The 22,078-nt window shown below is 33.4% G+C and overlaps 1 long non-coding RNA gene across 1 annotated transcript; it reads right to left on the bottom strand.

Moving 5' to 3' along the window:
* Nucleotides 1-4,246: 4,246 nt before the first annotated feature.
* Nucleotides 4,247-6,759, bottom strand: LOC148780750 (uncharacterized). The gene is made up of 2 exons (XR_016039758.1): nucleotides 6,498-6,759; nucleotides 4,247-5,045 (listed from the first exon to the last, which is right to left on the bottom strand). It is a non-coding gene; the product is annotated as an uncharacterized LOC148780750 (long non-coding RNA).
* Between the last annotated feature and the right edge of the window lie 15,319 nt (nucleotides 6,760-22,078).

Genomic DNA, 22,078 nt, shown 5'->3' with positions numbered 1-22,078 from the left:
GAATGGACAGCTAAGATGCCCCAATCACATGCCGTATCTCTACACTATTTTGTTTTTAATTTTTCTCTACAGCATATTTTGACACCAAATTTTGGATGTCCAATCCTCTTTTAAGCTCGCACCTTTAAAAAATATAAAAAATATTCCTAATAAAATAAAATGTCCAAAATACTTCTAAAAGCTTCAAGGGACATTTTGATTATTACATTTTATCAAAAAATTATTTTTAATATTTTTTTTAGGTATGCCCCATTGAGAAGATGGCATTGTACCAAATTTCATATTCATACAATTTGTAGAAAAAAACTAAAACTAAAATACTCTAAAGCATCGGATCTAAATCAAACAATGAGTAGCTCACTTGATCCAAAATTGGATGGCTGAATTGGAGGGGAAGCATATATCTTATGCTGTAGGGGAAGTATTAAAAACCTTTCCCTTTAAGAATTACCCCAAACGAAAGAAGCAAACAAGAGTTTCTTAAAAAAAAAATATCTCCATGCATCATCTTTTTAGGTTTCATTTCTCAACATACACAAAGTTTCAAAATACAAATGGTGGCGTAGAGATCCCATGTATTATACCTCCCAACCTCCTGGACCAACTTTATCCCATTGTTTTTTAGCCCTAACAAAAGTTTAAATGATATCATTTTTTTATTCCTTTCTAAACCCCCTTCTCTCTCTCTTCCCGTGTTTCTCCCCAAACCTTTTTTTCTTTTAATAATAAAAAAATAATTTTTCAAAAGATATTTTTCAATATTAAAAAATATTGAAAAATACAATGGACATCTCTCTCTCACACACACACACGTACATATGCTTGTACAAAATTAGAAATATGTTGGGTCTCTCGCTGTCATACATACACACATACAAAATTAGAAATATGGTGCTCTTGGCAGAGCTTGCATCACGGTCTTCCTACCCCTTCACTGATGCAGTGTAGGGGCATTACCCATGCTTCTGTATGCCCTTTCTGTCTTTCTTTTGATGACAAGTTCCGTCACCTGTTGCTTGAATGCATTTTTTCACAAGAATATAGAGGTCGGTAGCATGGAGATGTGGTAAATGTTTTACCTCGGATTGCTCGATTGCAATGGCATTAAGGAAATGGTTAGCATTCAAGTTTAAGCCTGAAGGCATCACTAACATTTGGCGGCCTTTATTTTTCACAACAATATGGATGACTTGGGACGAGCGAAATCATTGTATTTTTCAAGGCCAGATACTCACATGTGAAAAGTCGATTAGGAGGATTACTTGCCATGTTTGAGATTTAGCAAATGCTAAGGTGTGGAGTTATCATATCTCAAAAAAGACTATTACGGAGAATTTTTCGACTTACATGGCGGGAGAAAAGAATCAAGTTTCCCATAATAGTGGCATGGCTATTCCCACGTATGTAGCATTTTAAGCTTAATGTTGATGGGCCTTCTTTTCGGAATCCAAGTGGAGTAGGTTTGGGGGTGTTATTAAGGGGGACGACGGCTCTTTTATTGCTGCATTTTTTATTCCCCTTGGTAATGCTTCCAATAATTATGCAGAATTTCATGGCTTAGCAGATTCGCGTCGATTTAGCTATTCAAATGGAATGTTTTCCTCCACAAATCGAAAGTGACTCCTCTCTACTTGTGCAGATTATACAAGGCAAATGTAAACCTCCATGGGCTCTCTATAACATAGCCGATACTTGTAAGTTCAGGCTTGGGAATTTTTCATGGTCTATATGCCATGTCTACCGTGAGGTTAATATGGTGGCCGATGTTCTTGCGAAGAATGCCACAATTTTGGCACCATTTGGCACTCCAGATTTCCTTCATCTTCCTTTACTACAGGATGTGGTGCAATTACCCTATTGCAGGGCTGTAAAAACTTCAAATTAATCATCTCGGGCTTGACTATTGTGTTTGTAAAAAAAATTAGGATTTCAAGCCTTAAAAATATGTATATTGTAACACACTATTGACACAATCGATTTCACCCTAAAAATAAGTGTTCACATATCCACAAGGTCCGTACCATTTTTTAGCTTCAAATTTCATAATCAATGCTGGAAATTGATTTTAGAGTCATCATTGAGATTTTGTATGCCCAAAGTGCTTTTAAAACAAAGATTGGAGGTGAGGCTTTGCTTTGTTTTCATAAAGCAAAAGCCTTATACAAACAACATCCACATGTAAGTTTCTCTTTTGGGTGCGGTTTGTATAGAGCTAAGGCTCTAACCAATCAAAGTACAAAGCATTTTCAAATAGCGTTGAAAGATACAGTTTTAAAATTGGAAATCTTTGCGATGGCCTGAAAATTTATTTTAATCTCTAATTATAAAATTTAAAACTTCAAAAGTAGTGTAGATCTAGCAGATCTATAAACGCTTAAAAATCTCGAAAATTAACGGTCCGAAAATGCATTACAAGATGCACTAGTTCTAAGGCTTGAAATCAATTTTTCTCATGTCCATACATCTTGAGGTCGAGAGGATCAATTTGAGAATTTTTAGCCTCAAAATAACCTATTGTAATGAATTTTAGGTACACCATAAATTGATTATTCAGAGCTCGGCTTTATGTAAACTCTTTCCTTCTAGGGAAAAGTTTATATAAAGCGTGACTCTAAACAATCAAATAAGAGCCTACCTCAAAAATTTCACTAAAAAAGATTGTTTTGATGCCCAAATATCCTCAAATTGATTATCTTGACATCAAGATGCATGGACATGAGAAAAAAATGGTTTTCAAGTTTTGGAAATAGTATATTTTGTAAAGTATTTTTGGACCATCAATTTTCAAGATTTTCAAGTTTTTATAGATCTATCGATCTACACTATTTTTGAAGCTTTAAACTTTACAAATAAAGATAAAAATCTATTTTAAGGCTATCACAAAGATTTCCAATATTAAAACCACATTTCTCGACACTGAATGTTGGCTCTAATATGATTGTTTAGAGCCAAGGCTCTACACAAACGGCACCCTTATTTGTTAGTCCGTAATGCGTGAGTAGAATACGCAATCCTTGGTGAAACACTTTACTTAGAAATCGACTCATTTTCCCATTTTTTCTTGGAAAACTGGTAGATAAAATAATCAGGGCACGGAAGGTTTCATTTACTAATTAGAACAAGGGACAATTATAACTACCCCTCTAAATTGGGAGTACCCATAATTTTCCATTAAAACAATGATAATAAGTGCATCGCATACCAATTCTAAAAGTTACGGAAACGCACAATTCTCAACAAATTAAAGTAGGAAAAAGTTTATATAGAACCGGGGCTCTAAATAATCAAATTCAAGCCTAACTCAAAAATTTCACTAGAAGAGATTGTTTAGATACCCAAATATCCTCAAAGATCATCTCGACATCAGGATACATGGACATAAGAAAAAAATAGATTTCAAATTTTGTAAATAGTACATCTTGTAATGCATTTTTTAATCGTCAATTTTAAAGATTTTCAAATTTTCATAGATATGTTCAATATACACTATTTTTAAGCTTTAAATATTATAATTAAAGATGAAAACACATTTTAAGGCTATCACACAAATTTCCAGTAATGAAAAGACATTTCTTGACACTATTTGAAGGTCGGCTCTAATTTGATTGTTTACCTAATTTGATTGTTTACCTAATTTGATTGTTTACCGCCTAGGTTCTATACAAACTGCAAGTAAGCCAAAAATAATTCTTACTCCTAGAGAAGTAAACTATTTATTTACTCTCTTAGGCAAAAACACATGCTAAGGATACTCTTTAGATCTCAAATTTTAGAGATGCAATCCCTACAACTCAGACTAATCTCAATGAAAATTTTCAAATAATAAACTCTCTGTGTACTAAAAAAAACTAATTCTTCAAAGCGGTCCAATTTTTAAAGCGCTAGATCTATGTGTCAAAAAAATTCAATATTGAAAATATTTCTTTTGATCATCTAGAAATTCTCATGTGGTCCCTAGAACTTTAGACAAAAAAAAATTGTCCTAAACAGTTGTTTTGGGGGACGGAGTAAATACACAACATACCCCGATAAGAGCATTGTATATGCGCTCTAAAGTAAAGTTGCATAGTTTAGTTTTGCAATGAAAGTGATGCAGCTCTGAAACCAATTGATGTAAATTGATGTAAGGAAAAATAAAAATCAGAAAAAAAAATAAAAAAAAATTAAAAAAAATTAAAAAAAATTAAAAAAATATATCCGCTCTTAAAATCTGCAAAAGAATCTACCTCCAAATAATCTCTTCACAAGACCCAAATTTTGTTAACTCATTCACCAATAATATACTGCGTACAAAATCATCCCTCCTCCCAAATTAACTTGACTTATCCTCGAACAATTTTTATTAAAAAAATAAAATAAAAATTAAACCCCAATTTTATTTGTATCATTCTCTTGGGGGACCTCGAGCTTCAAGCGTCAAGCGAATCATTAATTGGTGATGTAATCCCACTATTTGCTTCGGCACATTTTTTTCAATTTTTTCAAGACTAATGTAATACTATTTGCCTGCGACTATGTCTCAAGAGTAATTGTTGAATAGGAGTTTGGGCTGATTATTCCGATCTAAGAATGGGTTCATCGCCAAAGAAGCACCATATTCAATTGATGAACACCCTTGACCATGAAATTTTGAGAGATCGATTTTAATACTAAAATCTCGTGATCGCTTTATAAGATGCGGATCTGGTCTGTAAATTTCTTAAGTACGCTCGAAATCAACATTCTGGGTTTGCCGTGGAATTCCTATTGCAAGATTAATGTGGTTGCTGGTACATTCTTCACGATAAAGGTTATTATCCATTCGCTACAACGTCTGATCCAACTGTTGCATATTCTGATTCATTTCTTGGTTCATCTCACGTACTTCAATTCGAAAATCCTCTAGGCGTTGCATCATCTGATTCATCTCACGTACTTCAGTTCGAAAATCCTCTAAGGCTTTAGTCAAAATTTCTCCACAATGATCATCCATGGCCGACGTAGGATTAGCTTGATTCGCTTTTGATGGCATTGTAAACTTTGGACCTAACTTGATCTAACTTGCTCTGATACCAATTGATGCAAATTGATGCAAGAAGAAATAAAAACCAGAAAAATAACAATAAAAAAAATAAAATTGAAAGAATATACTCTCTCTAAAAGTCAGCAAGAGAATCCAATAATCTCTTCACGAGACTCAAATTTTATTAACTCTTTCACCAATAATACACCACGCACAAAATCTTACCTCCTTCCGAATTAACTTGACTTATTCTATGACAATTTCTATTAAATAAATAAATAAAAATTAAATCCCAATTTTATTTGCATATGAAAGCCTTGTGAACAGCAACAATAAGTGCGTACGGGTTTCTATACAAGTTTTTTGTACATGGTTCCAACCTGATTTTAGGTTGATTCGGAGATGAAATACATAAAAAATAATTGAAAGAACCTGTACACTATGCTCTCCAGGGAGCATGTTGTGCATCTACTCCCTCACTCCAAACAGGAAGTGTTTTTTAGCCTAAAATTTTGGAGATTCATTAGATGATTATTTTTAAAAGAAGATCTAGCCCTTCAAAATTGGAGGGTCTCTATTCAATTTTGGGGCATTAATTTTTTTCCTATTACATAGAGAATTACTTTTTGAAAAGTTTTCACTGAGATTAGTCTATGGGTTGCATATATTACATCCCCAAAATTTGAGAGTAAACAAATAGTATACTCCCAAGGGAGTAGGAAATCTTTTGGCTAATTGAAAATAGGCTTGCAACTTAAATGAACATTTCTGCAGCTTAAAACATATTGCAGATATGATGATCTACAAAGAAGTAAAAAAATTTCAAAGAGGTTGATTTTAACCTTCAATTTCTAGATTTATGAATGTAATGATCGAGATTATCAAAATGTAATGATCGAGATTATCAACCTCTAAAATATTGGATCTAAAATTCAACTCTAAGATGTATTTTGGAAAGGGAATTGCATATGAAGAGACAAGATAGGGATTTTGAATAACGTTTTAAACACCGCCTTTTAGAAAAGTTTTAAACGATTAATCGCCAAATTTTTTTAAACACCGTGTTTTTGAAAAGTTCGCCAAAAAAATGCTTTTTTTTCATAAAACCGTTAAAAACGGGTTTTTTATGAGGAACAAAAAAAAGGGTATAAACAAAAGGTTTTTTTTTTTTACTTGCAATTTTTTTTAGAAAGAAAAACAACTATTTTCCTAATCTGTGTAATTTTTAAAAGAACAAATTATTTCCACAAAAAAAAAATCCGAAAATGAAAATTTGGGTTTATGCTATGTTCTTCTTCTTATTGACAGTCTTTTTTTTCTTTTTCTTTTTAACTTCAACATGATGCATATTTCAGTGGTTATTTTGCAAAGAAACTACTGTGTGCAGCATGATTTCAATACCCTACAAAAATTGTGTGCAGCAAGAAAATACTGTGTGCAGCATGATTTTGCATAGAAAATAATGAGTAAAGAAAATCATTTGCCTTACAAATACCTTATCAGACTAAATGCTTCTTTCGCCCTTTCGATTTAGGGTTTACCTTCTAGGTTTCTTCTTCCACTTCGTCGAGTTCGAAGTTCGATTTAGGGTTTACCTTCTTTGAAAAACAGGGTAGATAGAGAGAGATGCAACCTTATATTGGAAAAGTTCTCAAGATTTAGGGTTTATCTTCTTTGAAAAACAGGGTTTACCTTCTTGAAAAACAAGGGAGAGAGAAATAGAGTTCGCAGTTCTCAGGTTTACCTTCTCTTCTGGGAATACCACTTTACCTTCCTTTTTATGGTTTACTTTTCGGAAAACGTTTTTGTAACGATGCAACCTTATATTGTAGAGCTACGGCTGCACTTAAAAAATCATCAAAAAATGTCGTTTTAATACTGAAAAACCCTTTGATTAATCATCTTGACATCGAGATGCATCACTATGAAAAATAAAAAGATTTTAAGTCCCAAAAATAATGTATTTTACAACATATTATCTACACCATCTATTTTCAAGATTTTCATATATGTTTATTGATGTACTTGATTTTAATGTGAAAAAATATATGGTCTATTTTTTGGTACGTATTTAAGTAGGTATGAACTTTTTTAAAGTATTTAATGTAAAATTTTATATGTATTTTTTTGATATGTACTAAATAGGTGTGATGTTTGTTAAAACATTTAATGAAGAAATTCATATGCTGTATTTATCATGAACTTATTATTTTATTTTTTATTAAGAGCATGAACGCCTAATGTGTGTACACTTATATATTCTTTTTTTTATTATTAAAAAACAAAAAAAAAGATACAATGGTTAGGTCAAAAGATCCATTTTGGGATTATTGTGAAGAAAGAGAACATAAATTGTATTGTAATTTTTGCGGTGAAGGATTTCTGCCAGGATAACAAGATTCAAATATCACTTGTCAAGAGAACAAGGGAATGATATAAAAGCTTGTCCCCAAGTACCAAATGATGTACAAGCTATAACTGATGAGAGTAATGGGTCATCTAAATTAATTGACTTAATTATATTAGTCTAGTAAAGTTTTTATGAATGGATTAGTTATTAATGGCTTTAACATAATTTTTATTTCTCAGAATTTCAAAATTTCTAACATTTTAACTTATCCGATTTTTTTACTTCGATTTTTTGAGCCTAGTCCGATATATTGGCGATATCTTTACATGAAGTATTTTTGCAGATCCGTATTTTTTATCTGATTTTTTCATCCGACTTTTTAAAATAAAAACGATTTTTTCTCGATTTTAAGATAGGCCAATTTATTGAAAGTCCCCGACTTGCTAACTATGAGATGAACAACTGCATCAGCATTTGACACACCAAAACCTCATCAAAATGTATAGGAGCTATGACATGTACAAATTAGTGTTATCAAAACGTACAGGCGTTGGTCATACTGTTTATCAAATGAACGGTCTAGTCCAAAGTCAATACCTAATTTGATTGAAAATTTGTCAAAATGGATATTTGATAGGTTTTGGCTAGCCTTGACTAAACTGGTTAAGTTTTTATAATATTATTTCATATTTTTAAACTATTCTTTCAAATTTTTTCAACTTTTAAAAGTTTTAGTTCAAACAATTCGACTAACGTATAAATTAATTTTTATAGAACCTCATGCCCAATGTTGGAAAAACCAGGCAATCTAGATGGTAACCACCCAGTTAGATCGGAACCAGCCAGCAGTGTTCGTAAAATCTAACCGAAACGGTTAACGGGATATGGGCTCGAAAGCGGATCAACCTGCCTAATAGGTAAACTAGCCGATTCAACCGTTCGTAACGTGTAAGTCCCTAGCGGTCAAAAAAGTGTTGAAAAAGTAAAAAATAAAATCTAATATAATGTGAAAAGTGTATTTTAAGGACATCCAAATAAAGTTGAAAATTAATGAAAAAAATATGGATTTTAAAGAATAGATTTGTACCTATGGGTATTTTTGAAAATTTGTAAACAAGATGGAAAAATGTAAAAATAAATATTAATGACCAAAATAATTTCTAATCTTTTCCATAATAATAAAAAATAATAAAAATAAAAATCCTTATTTTTGGGATTTTATATAATTTTTAAAAAAATTCTTTAAAATACTTGACGGGTCATCAAAACCGACCGAAACTGGAACTTGCTACCGGCCAGTTCCGATCTAATCGAGCGGTTACTAGTTAGATTGCCCGGTTTTTCTAACCTTGTTAGCCAGTGACTGGGCCGGTTCTGGTTTTGGTGACCAACTGTGTATTTTAAAAAACTTCAAAAAAAGTCTTAAAAAATCCAACAAATAATGAATTTGGTTTATAATATATTTTTTTAATACTTTTTATCATTATGGCAAAGAGTAGAAATTATTTTGGACGTTAATACTTATTTCTACATTTTCCATCTTGTTTTAAAAAATTTCAGAAATACCTCAAGGTGCAAATTTATTTTTGTATTAATTTTCAATTTCATTTGATTACACTTTGTTTAATAGTTATTAAAATATATTTTATTAAAAAAAATTATATTTTTTATTTTTTTCAACACTTTTTAACCGCCCGAGACTTGACTAGGCACAATCTAATTCTTACAATAATTCTTACAAGATCGTTGCAAATACCCCCGAACCCTTTGCAGTAACACAGTAGCCATCAAAAGATGAGGTCACACAATGAGTAGGCTTATGTCACCCACTCATGAGCGTCAAACCATGTAAAGAGAGGTTCATATGGCTTGGTTACTCGTTATCACAACCGTTAACACATGCTTCTTCAGTATCATACCGTTAACATATGCTTCTTCAGTATTCATATGGTTCCCAATTAACTTTTCATCATATTCTAGCTCATGTGTCTTGCTTTGCTAGTTCTTCCCAAAAAAAAAAAAAACCAATGTGTTTTCAGTACATGAGCCCACACATCGTTTTTAGATAGGCAGAAGTGGGCCGTCCCTTCACAAAGTGAAGGATGAAGATGAAATGATGTAGAAATACATATCTAGCTAAATTCCTCTATTAGTGTTACCCCATTATTTCATCTCCACCGTCCATTTACTGATGCATCCTCCTAAGTTTGGTATTTGGGAAGTTCAAAATAAGGGAGCAATGAAGTTAAATGTTAATCGCAGTTCTCAAGGGAATCCTTGGAAGAGGAGAGGAGTTGGAGAGAGATCATTATTACATGTACTCAGGCCAATAGATAATTGCATGATTATAAAAGGGGATTTTTTTAATGTAATAAATTGGTGCGTCGAAAGAAGAATGCTCCAATGAAAATGTGGAGTCTAATAAGGGAAGTTTAGGATTTCTGTCAAGAATCAAGATAAAAATATTATTTTGTACATGTTTAAAGGGAAAAGAATAATGAGGCCGGTTTGTTTAGCAAGAAAGGGGGCGAAAGCTCAAGTTTTACGTATTGTATAAATTCTTTTGAGGATTGTATAGTATGTGACTATTTATTTTTATTATAAGGAAGCCATAATTATTCATGTTCATTAGATGTCAAGTTAGATTACTTGGGATATGTCACGAAGTTCAAGAACTTTTTTTTTGAATTTTAAGTCTAGTCTTTGTGACTTCTTTGTACCAAAAGTAAATAGGATTGTCAACAAAGAGACCATTTATCTTTTGTATATGGAGGTCACAGTCATTCCCACTTACTAGAAGTCAAATTGGATAGCTTGAGGTAAGTAACAAAGTCCAATTTTTTTTTTGGAAATTTTGTGTCTATGCAATGACAATCTTACGAACACCATTTTGAAATTTAAGAGACAATAATGATGCTGACCTCCATGTATGAAAAATAAATAGTCTATTTATATAGAATCCCAAAGTAAATGGTCTCTTTGCATATTTTTCTAGGTTTGAATGTAGTGGGGTCTACTAATGTTGTATGAAGGTTTTTCTAATAGTTAAGTAGTCGGTTTATTAGTTATAATGTAATCTTTTATTTTCCTTTATAAAAACATTTTTTGTTTAAATGACCAATGTACTCTGAATTTGGAGATTAATGAGAATGAGTAAGTTACGATTGGACGGTGGATAGCCATTTTATGTTCTCTAGTATGAAGATGTTGACGGTTCATTATCGTCGGAAATAAGTTACGGCCACTTTCAGCCACTTTTTCCACGTTTTTTCTCTAAGGATGTGTTTGATAAGTGGAAGTTAGTGAAAGTGGGATATAAATGTCCCACTTCCATGTTTGATATTACTGTGTGGAAGTTGTAAAGTGGAAAGACGACCTTCATACAGCCTTTTTTTAGTGTTAAAATGAGATCATTTTTGGAAGACCTCTCTTCCATAAAAAATGATAGAAGATGAGTCTTTCATAATTTGTGGGAGAGTTCCTTCTATAGAAATGAACAGCAATCCACGAAAACAAAAAAAGAGAAACAAACACAAAGGAAAGAGACAACCAACCACAACGCAAAAATATACACGGTTCGGCAACGTGCCTACATCCATGAGAGATGAGAGCTTCTTTACTGGTAATGGAGAATAGGGTTACAATCGCTCTCTTCTTCCCTCTTCTCTGTTCTCTCTAATTACCAAGAGATGTACATGGAGATGAGAGCTTCTTTACTGGTAATGGAGAATAGGGTTACAATCGCTCTCTCCCTCCCGCCTCCCTATTCTTTCTTTCTAATTATCAAGAGATCTGTGTTTTTCCCTTAACCCTGAATGAAACCCCAATTGCGACAATATATATCTGTCCCAAATAGATAGTACAAATTATCGAAATACCTTTATATGGAAATATATCAAGTCTCAGATATATTGAATCCCATGTATGGATATATCCAAAATTTTCTTCGGGGGCTGCAGCTCCCGAACCCATCAGGGGACGAGTCTACTTGCACCGAACACTCTTTTGGGTTTTTAACAGCCCTACGAAGTTGTCCTTTTGACTCTACCTTGACAAATCTATTTCCTCAAAATACAAGACATCAATCCTCAACACCTGCCACTCCCAAAAACTCCATGTATCAAACACACCCTAAACTTTGTTTTTTAGTTTAAAGTTGACTACTTTATACTGACACTTGGACTGGTTCTAACTTGGGTAAAAAAATAAGAGAAAAGTTTATATAGAGCGAAGGCTCTAAACAATCAAATTAGAGTCAACATCAAAAATTTCATGTTTTGATGTCCAAATATCCTCAAATTGATCTATTATATATTGTATTTTTGAATTTCAAGATTTTCAAGTTTTCATAGATATATCGATCTAAACTATTTTTTAGGCTTTAAAATTTATAAATAAAGATCAAAATATATTTTAAGGCTATCACAAAGATTTGCAGTATTAAAACCACTTTTCTCCACTCTATTTGAAGGTAAACTCTTATTTGATTATTTAGACCCTAGGCTCTATACAAACCGCACCCAAAAAATAATAACAATATAATTTGAACTCTCGTTATCTATCTCCCTAAAAGAAATTGGCATCTCAAGATTTCAGTAAAACCATCTATCCTTTTTTTTTTTTTTTGGAGAGAATGATCTGATTGTTCAATAATTCAAAATCTAAATATTTTTTATAAAAATAAATATCTAGTTATAGTAACAAATATCCCAAATTTTCAAGAAAAAAAATCCCCAAGTTAGTGTTTTGTCGTAGAGAGTAGATATAAGGTCCCGAGGGGGTATAGTATACACGCTCTTATGGGAATCCCAGTTAGTCATTAGTGCCTCTCCTTAAAAAAAGGTTGAGTGATTTACTTGTAATTTTAAAATTTTAGATAAAATACAAAATGTTCTATTTATATATTAAAAAATTATAAAGAAGGTAAGGCAACTAGCTTTTTTTTCTTTCTAAATTGTCAGTTGATCGACCCGAATGTTGATATTTTTCTTTACTTTTTTTTTATTTTTATTTTTTTCGTTAGTAAGGCAGTGCCACAAGCTTTAAGGGCACTACCCTACTAATGAAAAAACAAAAAAAAAAAAAAAAAAAAAAAAATCATTATGATTGACTAAAGGGCGGTTTTGAAAAAATAAAAAACAAAATAGGTTGACCAACCTTTTTTTTTTTTTTTTTTGTAATTTTCACAAGTGGAGCATTTCGAATTTTGCCAAAAATTTTAAGGTCAATATATAAATAACTCAAAAAGTATATGAAAATTGAAGCCTTATAAGCTGTGAAATTTATTTCTCAATTTAAAAAAAAAATCCAAAAGATAAATTCCTAACCGCTTTTGAGACCATTGAACTACTTATATTTAAGTAATTTTGTTCTCAACAAAATTAAGGGAAAACATCTCCGAGGAACACAGGATGGTCTCATCCATGAAATTAGCAGTTAAAAAGAAGGAAACAGAAGGAACCCACTAGGATTTCTGTGGTTTTGGATCTGAAAGTGATTCCATATGTAAAATACCTATCAAAATACACGACTAAAAAGTGTTAGCAAAATATTAATCGTATTTTTCTGAGGAAAACTTTTAGCAAAAGGTGAGGCTCTAAGCGAAAAATACGTAGGACGACTGAAAACGTTCTTGCACTTGTACGTGGGTTTCGACCCTTGAATGTGCTTTCATCGTATCAGTTTCATGACACTTTGAGAAGAAAATAAAAAACCATAACCAGAAATGGAGAATACTTTGGCATGCCCACGCTCACGTTGCAAAGAGTTTTAGAGAGAGAAAGAGAAGGCAGAGAGGGTGAGGAGAGAGAAGAATGCTAATACCGCAACAAGCCATACAAATTACAGCGAGAGAGAGAGAGAGAGGAGAGTTCTACAAAACTCAGCAATCAACTACATAACAGCAGAGAGAGAGAGAGAGGCATCTAGATAACTATGAACAGAAAATGACATACTCACCATCCGACTAAAACTAAATAGAAAAATGAGAAAGAGAGAGAGAGAGAGAGAGAGATAGAAAAATGAATGAGAGAGAGAGAGAGAGAGAGAGAGAGAGAGAGAGATGCATAATGTGATAACCCATTAACAGCGAAGAACAGACGATGATGTACTCACATTTCAACTAAAAACCAAAGCCAAAACCAGATGAGGAAAAAAAGAAACAGAGAGAAGATGAAAAGTAAAAAACACACTAGATGGCTTTCACAGAGAGACCGAGGGAACCAAAGAAAACATAGACAGAGAGAGACGCTAGAAAAGGGAAGAGAGGGAGAGCAACGCTGAAAGCTTCTTGAACTTGTTAGTTCCTACAGATCATGTGGTATCGGTTTGGGCCTTAGTTTTCACCCCAACCGCCATTGCTTCCAAATAGCCATTAGAAACAGGTTTTCAGGAACTTCGTAAATGTAGCCCAACACCGACCATGCTTTTTCTCTCCTCCACATGATCCATCTTCTGCTTTCGTAACCCATTTTGAACGAGAGAGAGTTGCAGAGGATTCGTAACCCATTTTCAAAGAGAGAGAGTTGCAGAGGAACGAGAAAGTAGGAAGAGAATGGAAACCTTTGCTCTCCACACACTACATATATACCCCTCCCCCTACGATTCTCTTCCTGCCTTTCTCTCTCTCTCTCTTCTCTTTCTCTCTCGTCAGCCTCTCTTTCTCTCTCTACATGCTCAGGCCCCCGGGAAACCGTGGCACGCCATGACTTCCACACGTGTGAATAAGGCACCGCTTTTGTAATGGAAAGAAAGCGGGAACCACCATTTAGAATCTGAGGTCCACTCCCTTCATCATCGTCCATCATTTTAATCGGACTGATGAAACTGCAATGAGCTATTATTATCTCCATGTCCAATGGATTATAGTAGCATAGTTCCCTTCGAAAGCTATTTGGTACTCCATGAGAGCACTCAGTGTGCATTGCCTTCAACTGACGTTAAGGTTCTTATTGCTCCACCTTGAGAGACCCACTGTGGTGGATTTTGACCATCCACTTTGGAGGATCGAGGATATAAGCTGCTATGGAGTACCATATTCCAAATGCTAATGGTGTATGGCATGCTTTCTCCTTACCGGGGCCATATTACCCAGCAGAGAATTCTGGTGAGTCTGCCGACTCATGCATCTGCCCTAAAGCGTTTTAGCATCCGAAACACATTTAGATCTTCAAAGTCCATTTCTGACTCAAATTTATGAACTTGGAGCTCCAACACAATATAATTCTTGTATCTAAAGAATGGTGGGACAAATGTGTAACCTACCTAATTAGCAAACGAAAAAGTTTATATAGAGCCAAGGCTATGCACAATCAAATCAAAGCCCACGTCAAAAATTTCGCATAAAGAAGTTGTTTTGATGCCCAAATATCTTCAAATTGATTATCTCGACATCAAGATGCATATACATGAGAAAAAAAAATTGATTTCAAGTTTTGGAAATAGTGCATCTTGTAACGCATTTTTTTATTATCAATTTTCAAGCTTTTCAAGTTTTCATAGATCTGTTGATCTACATTATTTTTGAAGTTTTAAATTTTATACTTAAAAATAAAAATACATTTTAAGGCTATCACAAAGATTTTCAATATAGAAACCACCTGTCTCGATACTATTTGAAGGTGTGCCTTACTTTGATTGTTTAGAGCCTCGACTCTATACAAATTGTACCCATTAGCAAAAAGTTCAATTTTTGTAAGATCTCGTCTGACATAGGTAAGGTTGTAGTTCTCTACATCGTCTAATTATTGTTACAAGTGTTGTTAAGGGACAAGGCTTATATATTACACTAATCTACACTGTTCATTTTATTTGGATGTTGTAGCTTCAACACTAAAAAAGACGTACAACATAATGACATTATCTTAAAAAACATGTAAAAAAATCTATACTATTAAATAGACGGTACAGAATATGACAACCTTATTTCTACAAGTGAGGTTACCACCTTATATAAACTACGCCAACCAGCACTTCCAATCCTTTCTCTCTCCCTCTCCCGTTGTTTTTCTTTTCAAATCTCTTTACCCGCCATCTATAAACATCCAAATGAGCCTCTCCACAAATTTAATGATGACGCCGAACGAAAGAAGCAAGCAAGCAAGAGTCGCTTAAACTAATAAAAGATCTATGAAACGCATAGACATTAAAAAATAAAATAAAAAATTTAAAAAAACAACAAAAACACTTGGGAATCAAAATCACAGTGAGTAGGGTTATAGGGCTTGAGAAACTCACTTTAGTCATGAACAAAGGGAAGAAATGGGAGTTCTGAGCCAATAAATTATTGGATTGTATATTCAGACAATTTATTTATAGGATAAGGAGCTCACAATCACTTTAAGCATATTGGATGTGAAATTCATTAGATGAAATGTGTGGTTTGTATAAGGTTGCAACTTTAAACAATCCAATCAAAACGTAACACCAAATTTTATCATAACATATAATTTTGCTGTAAGAAATTCTTAAGATTATCAAAAAACCTATTTTTATCTCTAATTATAAAATTTTGAACTCCAAAAATGGTGAAAATCAAGGAAGGAGATCTCTACACATGAAAATCTTAATAATGAATGGTCTAGATAATGTGTTACAAGATGCACTATTTATGGGACTCGAAATCTTTTCCTTTTTTTTTTTTTTCCATATTCATACATTTTGATGTCAAGATGATATTCTTAGAGGGTTTTTCAATATTAAGCCAATATTTTCCGATGGATATTTGAGGCTCATCTTTAAGTCTACATTTTAAGGTTGCAGCCTTATTTAAACTTTTTCCATAGATGAAAGTATGTTACAATATTCATAAAATTTTGAATTGGACTTTGTGCCTAAACAATGATACATCCTCCTCAACTACTCGATTTCAAATCTAATGGTCAATGATGATTGTGCCCACCTTGTATAAAAAGTAAACGACCTCACCGTATACATCTCTATAAATTATAAAGGTCAACAAAAAATAAAATGTAAACCTAACAAATTGAACGTAACCTATCTAGGAAACCACTGGAGAAAGTAGATCCGGGCACAAGACTCACCATTAAAGATCAAGAATTTCATGAATTATATGGATCAAATTAATCCTCTTCAAAACCCAAATCATCTCTTTAGAAACTAAATCCATATATAAACATGAAAGCCAACAGAGCCATTTTTTAATTTAATTAAAAAATAGATAGGGTCATCCCCTCCACCTCTCTCTAACGACACCCCTTCATTAACTCCTCTGAAACCTCCTCTTCTAATTTTTGGTTTACTCTTTCTCCTCCCCTATTCTTTTTGCATATGTTTCTCACTCTAAAATAAGCATAGCGAAGGGCCAGCAACGGAGCAATCTACAAGTCGATTTGCTACAGTGTCTTGTGACTTGTCTGAATTGGCTCAGACTCGAGCGAGTTACGTCCTGTGGGTGAGACAGCATGTACACCCGATATAAATAATTAATATATTTATTTTAATCCAAATAACATGTAAATGACTTTTTTGACTAGTAATTATGGTTTATAAGCCTCATGTTCAAGGTTCAAATCTCCTCAAACACCACTCTATACTTATACTTTAAAAAAATAATTAGGGCTTCAAAAACAATGACAATATATCTTTTTGAAAAAAAATAAAACAATAATAAGGGGTCCAAAAAAGGGAAAATATTTTAAGAACTCCCAAAAATCCCTTTCATTTCATGATTGTCCCTCCCTCTAATTTTCTAACAAGCAGCACTAAAAAAACGTAAAAAGGTTTCATCCAACCCTATGATCCATCTCTCAAGTTTTAACTATCATCATCATTGTCAAAGCCTTTTTTCAACAATTTGGGGTCAGCTTCACAAATCCTGATCTGTTATTCTGCTTTATCCGAGGTAATACCTTCGGTAAGACCACAAGAGCCAATATCTTTTCTCATTGCTTCCAACCATGCTCTTTTGGGCCTACCCCTTACCTTTTTTTGAGCTTTCCACTTGAGTTAACTCGCACCTCCTAATTGGTGCTATACTGGGTTTACGCTGCATATGGCTAGACCACCTAAGTCTATTTTCTCTCATCTTATCATAAATTAGAGCTATACCTAAGTTCTCCTAAATGTAGGATGACATTTCTCATAATATTATTTCATATTTTTAAATTAATCTTTCTATTTTTCTCTATTTTTAAGTTTTGGTCCAAACAATTCGATTGACATATAGACCAATTTTGACATGACCTCACGCCTAACACATTAGGTGGTCTTATAACATTGCTGCAAATACCCCAAACACTTTGCAGTGATAGAGTAACCATCAGAAGATGAGGGCACACAATGAGTAGGCTCATGTCACCCACTCATGGGCGGCAAAACATGTAAACAGAGGTTCATATGGCTTGGTTACTCGTTATCACAATCGTTAAAATTTGTCATCATATTCTAGCTCATGTGTCTTGCTTTGCTAGTTCTCCCAAAAACAATGTGTCAGTACATTAGAGCACACATTGTTTTTACATAAGAAGAAGTGGGCCGTCCCTTCACAATTTGAAGGACGGATATGAAATGATGTAGGAATACGTATCTATCTAAATTTCTTTAGTAGTGTTACCCATTATTTCATCTCCACCGTTCATTTACTCATGCATCCTCCTACGTAATTACATAGCATGACATCTTTGGTGGGAGCCACACACATTATCACAGTTCAACATAGGTCAACAATTATAACCTCATGGTCATGAAGGTGTGATGACCATATATGATCCATACAAGGTCGGATTAATATTTTATCGTATCAGAATGGAAGGTTATATAACACTGTGTACGGTAATCTAGAGCAAAAAGTCCATCTATAATCCGTGCCAACAACGATGGAGATGAATGACAGTGATACTGACAGATTAAGAAAATCACCATCTCATATCCACCATTTATTTAACAAAGATAAACACTGACATTACGAAGGGATTCTCGAAAGATAATTAGGGTGGGTAGAATGTATTTAAGAAAGATTAGAGGAGCTGGTGTGCAGGAGGTTTAGGTCCAACTTTAGATCCTAGAAGGATTGAAGAAAGAATTTGAGGAAGTTGTAGCTGAGTGGGCAGCAAGGTGTAAAGAATTTCGTCATTACGCTAGAGTGTGTTTAATTTTTAAATCGTTGAAGTGTTAAATACATATTCCAACAAAGAGAAGAGTGTTGGTATTTGGGAAGCTCCAAATGAGGGAGCAATTAAATTTTAATTGTAATTCTCAAGGAAATCCTGGAAGAGGAGAGGAGTTGGAGAGATAATTAGGAATATTGAAGAGTATTTGTGAACTAATGAAGCGGAATTAAGATCATTATTGCATGGACTCGCCTGTAGATACATGATAAATTTGTTATAGAAAGGGTTTCCTTGAATTAATGAATTGGTGCAGTTGAAAGAAGAATGCTCCCAGGAAAATGTAGAGTTTAAAAGGAAGTTCAGGGTTTTTGTCAAGATAAAGATGTTATTTTTTAACATGTTTAAAGGGAGAAGAAAAATGAGGCTGATTTTGGTGCAAGCTCAGGTTTTACATGTTGGATAAATTCTTTGGGGATAGTATACAGTGGGACAATTTATCTTTGTTACAAAGCCTTCATAATTATTCCTAACCATTAGATGTAAAATTATGACAAGGGTGTTTGTAGCCTCCGTATACCAAAAATAAATGGTTATATTTTTTCATTCTTACCGGTTAGAATGTAATACGTCCACTAATGTTATATGAAGATTTTTCTAATAGTTAAGTAGTAGGTTTATTAGTGTTGTTGTAATCATTTGTGTTCCTTCACATAAACAATAGTTGTATAAATGAGACTAATGTACTATGAATTTGGAGATTAATGAGAAAGAGGAAGTTATGATTGTTGTAAAGAAAAATAAAAAGACAGATGGATGGTGGATAGCCCTTCTATGTTCTCTATGCCGAAGATGCCCAAGGGTTCATTATCGTTGGAGATAAGTTACAAGCCACTTACAGTCACTTCTTCCACGTTTTTTCCTTATGAAAATTGTTTCATGCGGTCCAAAAAGTGTAAAGCATCCATCTTAAAGATGGATGCAAGTACGTATTCCTTCTAAAAACAATAGAAATTAATGGTCTAAATGTTTTCTTACTATAATTAATAGTTTTAATTTTTTTAATTTATTTATTTTTTCATCTTCATGATCTCCATGTTAGAGATTATATGCTCTTAAAAATTAAGTCAAAAAATCTATCTAAAATATAAATTTATTAATAGGTTCGTTTTATTACATATGCATGCTAGGCCGCATAGAAACTGGGTTTTGTTAGAAGTTGACTAATTTATAGTGATGCTTGGACTGATTATAACTCGGTAAATAATAATAATAATAATAATAATACTAATAATAATAATAATAATAATAATAATAATTTAAAATCTCACTATCTATCTACCTAAAAGAATTTGGCATCTCAAGTTTCGTCTAAAATTTGGGGATCCTTTAATTATAATTAGATGATTATTTTTAAATAAAATAAATTTAGATTTGAGTTCTTGAAAGTGTTTTGTCTTAGACAGTAGATATTCAGTAAGCTCCCGAGGGGACATAGTATAGACGCTCTTTAGGGAATCCTAGTTAGTCATTAGTGCCTCTCCAAACTTGAAAAGCGTACGATCCCACATGAACAATGAAGGCTTATAAGCTATGAATTTTATTTATTAATTTGAAACAAAATTCCAAAAGATGAGTTCCTAACCGCTTTTGAGGCTATTGAACTACTTATATTTAAGTAATTTTGTTCTTAAGAAAATTAAATGAAAACATCTTCGAGGTGGTCTCATCCATGTAATTTGCAGTTAAAAAGAAGGGAACAGAGAATAGCAAGAAACCCATAATGATTTATGTGGTTTTGGATCAAAAAGTGAAACCATATGTAAAAAATTTGTTATAAGAGATTCACTTCACTGTTTAGCATTTTACTTATATCTCTATATTCAATTTTAAAATACCTATACGACTATTAGCTGTTGGAAAAAGGTCAAATATTACAGAGGACAACCCAAACCCTTCAATTTCTGACAAAAACAACCCAAACCCTTCTGGCAGTTCTATGTGGGTTTCGACCCGTGAATATGCTTTGTGACACTTTGAGAAGAAAATAAAAAACCAGAGCCGGAAATGGAGAATACTTTGGCATGCACACACTTAAGTTGCAAAGAGTTGTAGAGAGAGCGCAGCAAGCCATAGAGGGTGAGCAGAGAGAAGAAAGCTAATACCGCAACAATCCATACAAAATTACAGAGAAGAGAGAGAAAAGTCCTGCAAAACTCAGCAATCAACTAAATAACCTCAAAGAGAGAGAGAGAGAGAGAGAGGAGTCCTTCAAAACCCAAAAATCAACTAAATTACTGCATCGGGGGAGAGAGAGGATTATTTTAAGTAAACTAGCGATCCACAATGAGACTTCTAACGCATACATCCACAGAGAGAGAGAGAGAGAGTGAGAGAGAGAGAGAGATGCATAATGTGATAACCCATTAACAGCGAAGAACCGACGGTGATGTACTCACATTCCAACTAAAAACCAAAGCCAAAAACATTAGCTCCAATAGACCACGGGGTCTGGGCCGTCGTTTCTACCAGAACCGCCATTGTCTTTCATATGGCCTCCACCTTGTACCAGCCATTCGAAACAAGTTTTCAGGAACTTCGCGAATGAAGCCCAGCACCCGCCATGCCCTTTCTCCCATCCTGATGATCCATCTCTTTCTTCGTTACCCATTTTGAGAGAGAGAGAGTGTGTGATGCAGAGGAGAAATCAAAAAGAGAATGGAAACCGTTGCTTTCCACACACTACATATATCTTGGGTTTACGCGGCCCTATGGAGGCCTTGGGAGAGACTCTATAAAAACATATTAGTAAAGGAAACATAAACTCAATGGGAGTGTGGTTTTTTTGTGAATCATACTAAGTAAATGTTATATGCTGATACTCGGATTGGGTTTGACGAGATTTAAAAAACCAGAGATACTGGGCATAGGGATCTAATTGAGAAGGGTTTAGTGAGTTAATGTTGATGAGGCCGGTGTATGCCTGGATGAGAGCCAAGGAAGTCATTATTGTATCATGGTCTGGACCATGATTTTTGTCTCTAGGGTATGTCCCCTAATTTATTGGGTGACTTTGGTGGTTAATCATCAGCTCCAGCAGTGGATTGTGAGTCATGGGAACTTCTGAGTCAGTTTGAGAAAGTTAAGCAAATTGTGATTTGCAGTTGAATGTAGAATGCTCCAATGTATTGATAATTTTGTAGATCTAACGGATCGGATTTCTATCAAAATTAATTAATTTAATTAATTTTATGTTATGTGATTTTTAGAATGTTTATTTAATTTTTTGTTAATCTTCTCATATTTTATTTTTGTCATTTAGATTTATAAATTAAGATAAATTAAATTTTCAATGTTTTAAATAAGGGCAAGCTTTCTATGCTTCCCTATAGCATAAAACTTATATCCTTCCCCTTATCCAACTGTCCATTCGACGGTTAAGATTACCTCAATCACAATGTCACGTCTCTACACTATTTTATTTTTAATTTTTTTCTATAAACTATTTTGACACCAAAATTTGAACGTCCAATCCTCTATTAAACTCGTACTAGCAAAAAAAATGTAAAAAAAATATTTTCAATGAAATAAAATGATCAAAATACCCCTGAAAATTTCAAAGGGTATTTTGATAATTATATTTTATCGAAAAATTATTTT

This window comes from Amborella trichopoda, chromosome 8 (assembly GCF_054954075.1).
Source record: "Amborella trichopoda isolate Santa Cruz 75 chromosome 8, AtrichopodaSantaCruz75HAP2 v2.0, whole genome shotgun sequence".
NCBI lineage: Eukaryota > Viridiplantae > Streptophyta > Magnoliopsida > Amborellales > Amborellaceae > Amborella > Amborella trichopoda.
Note: the sequence above shows the minus strand (reverse complement) of the source record. Positions and strands in the feature narration are given on the sequence as shown.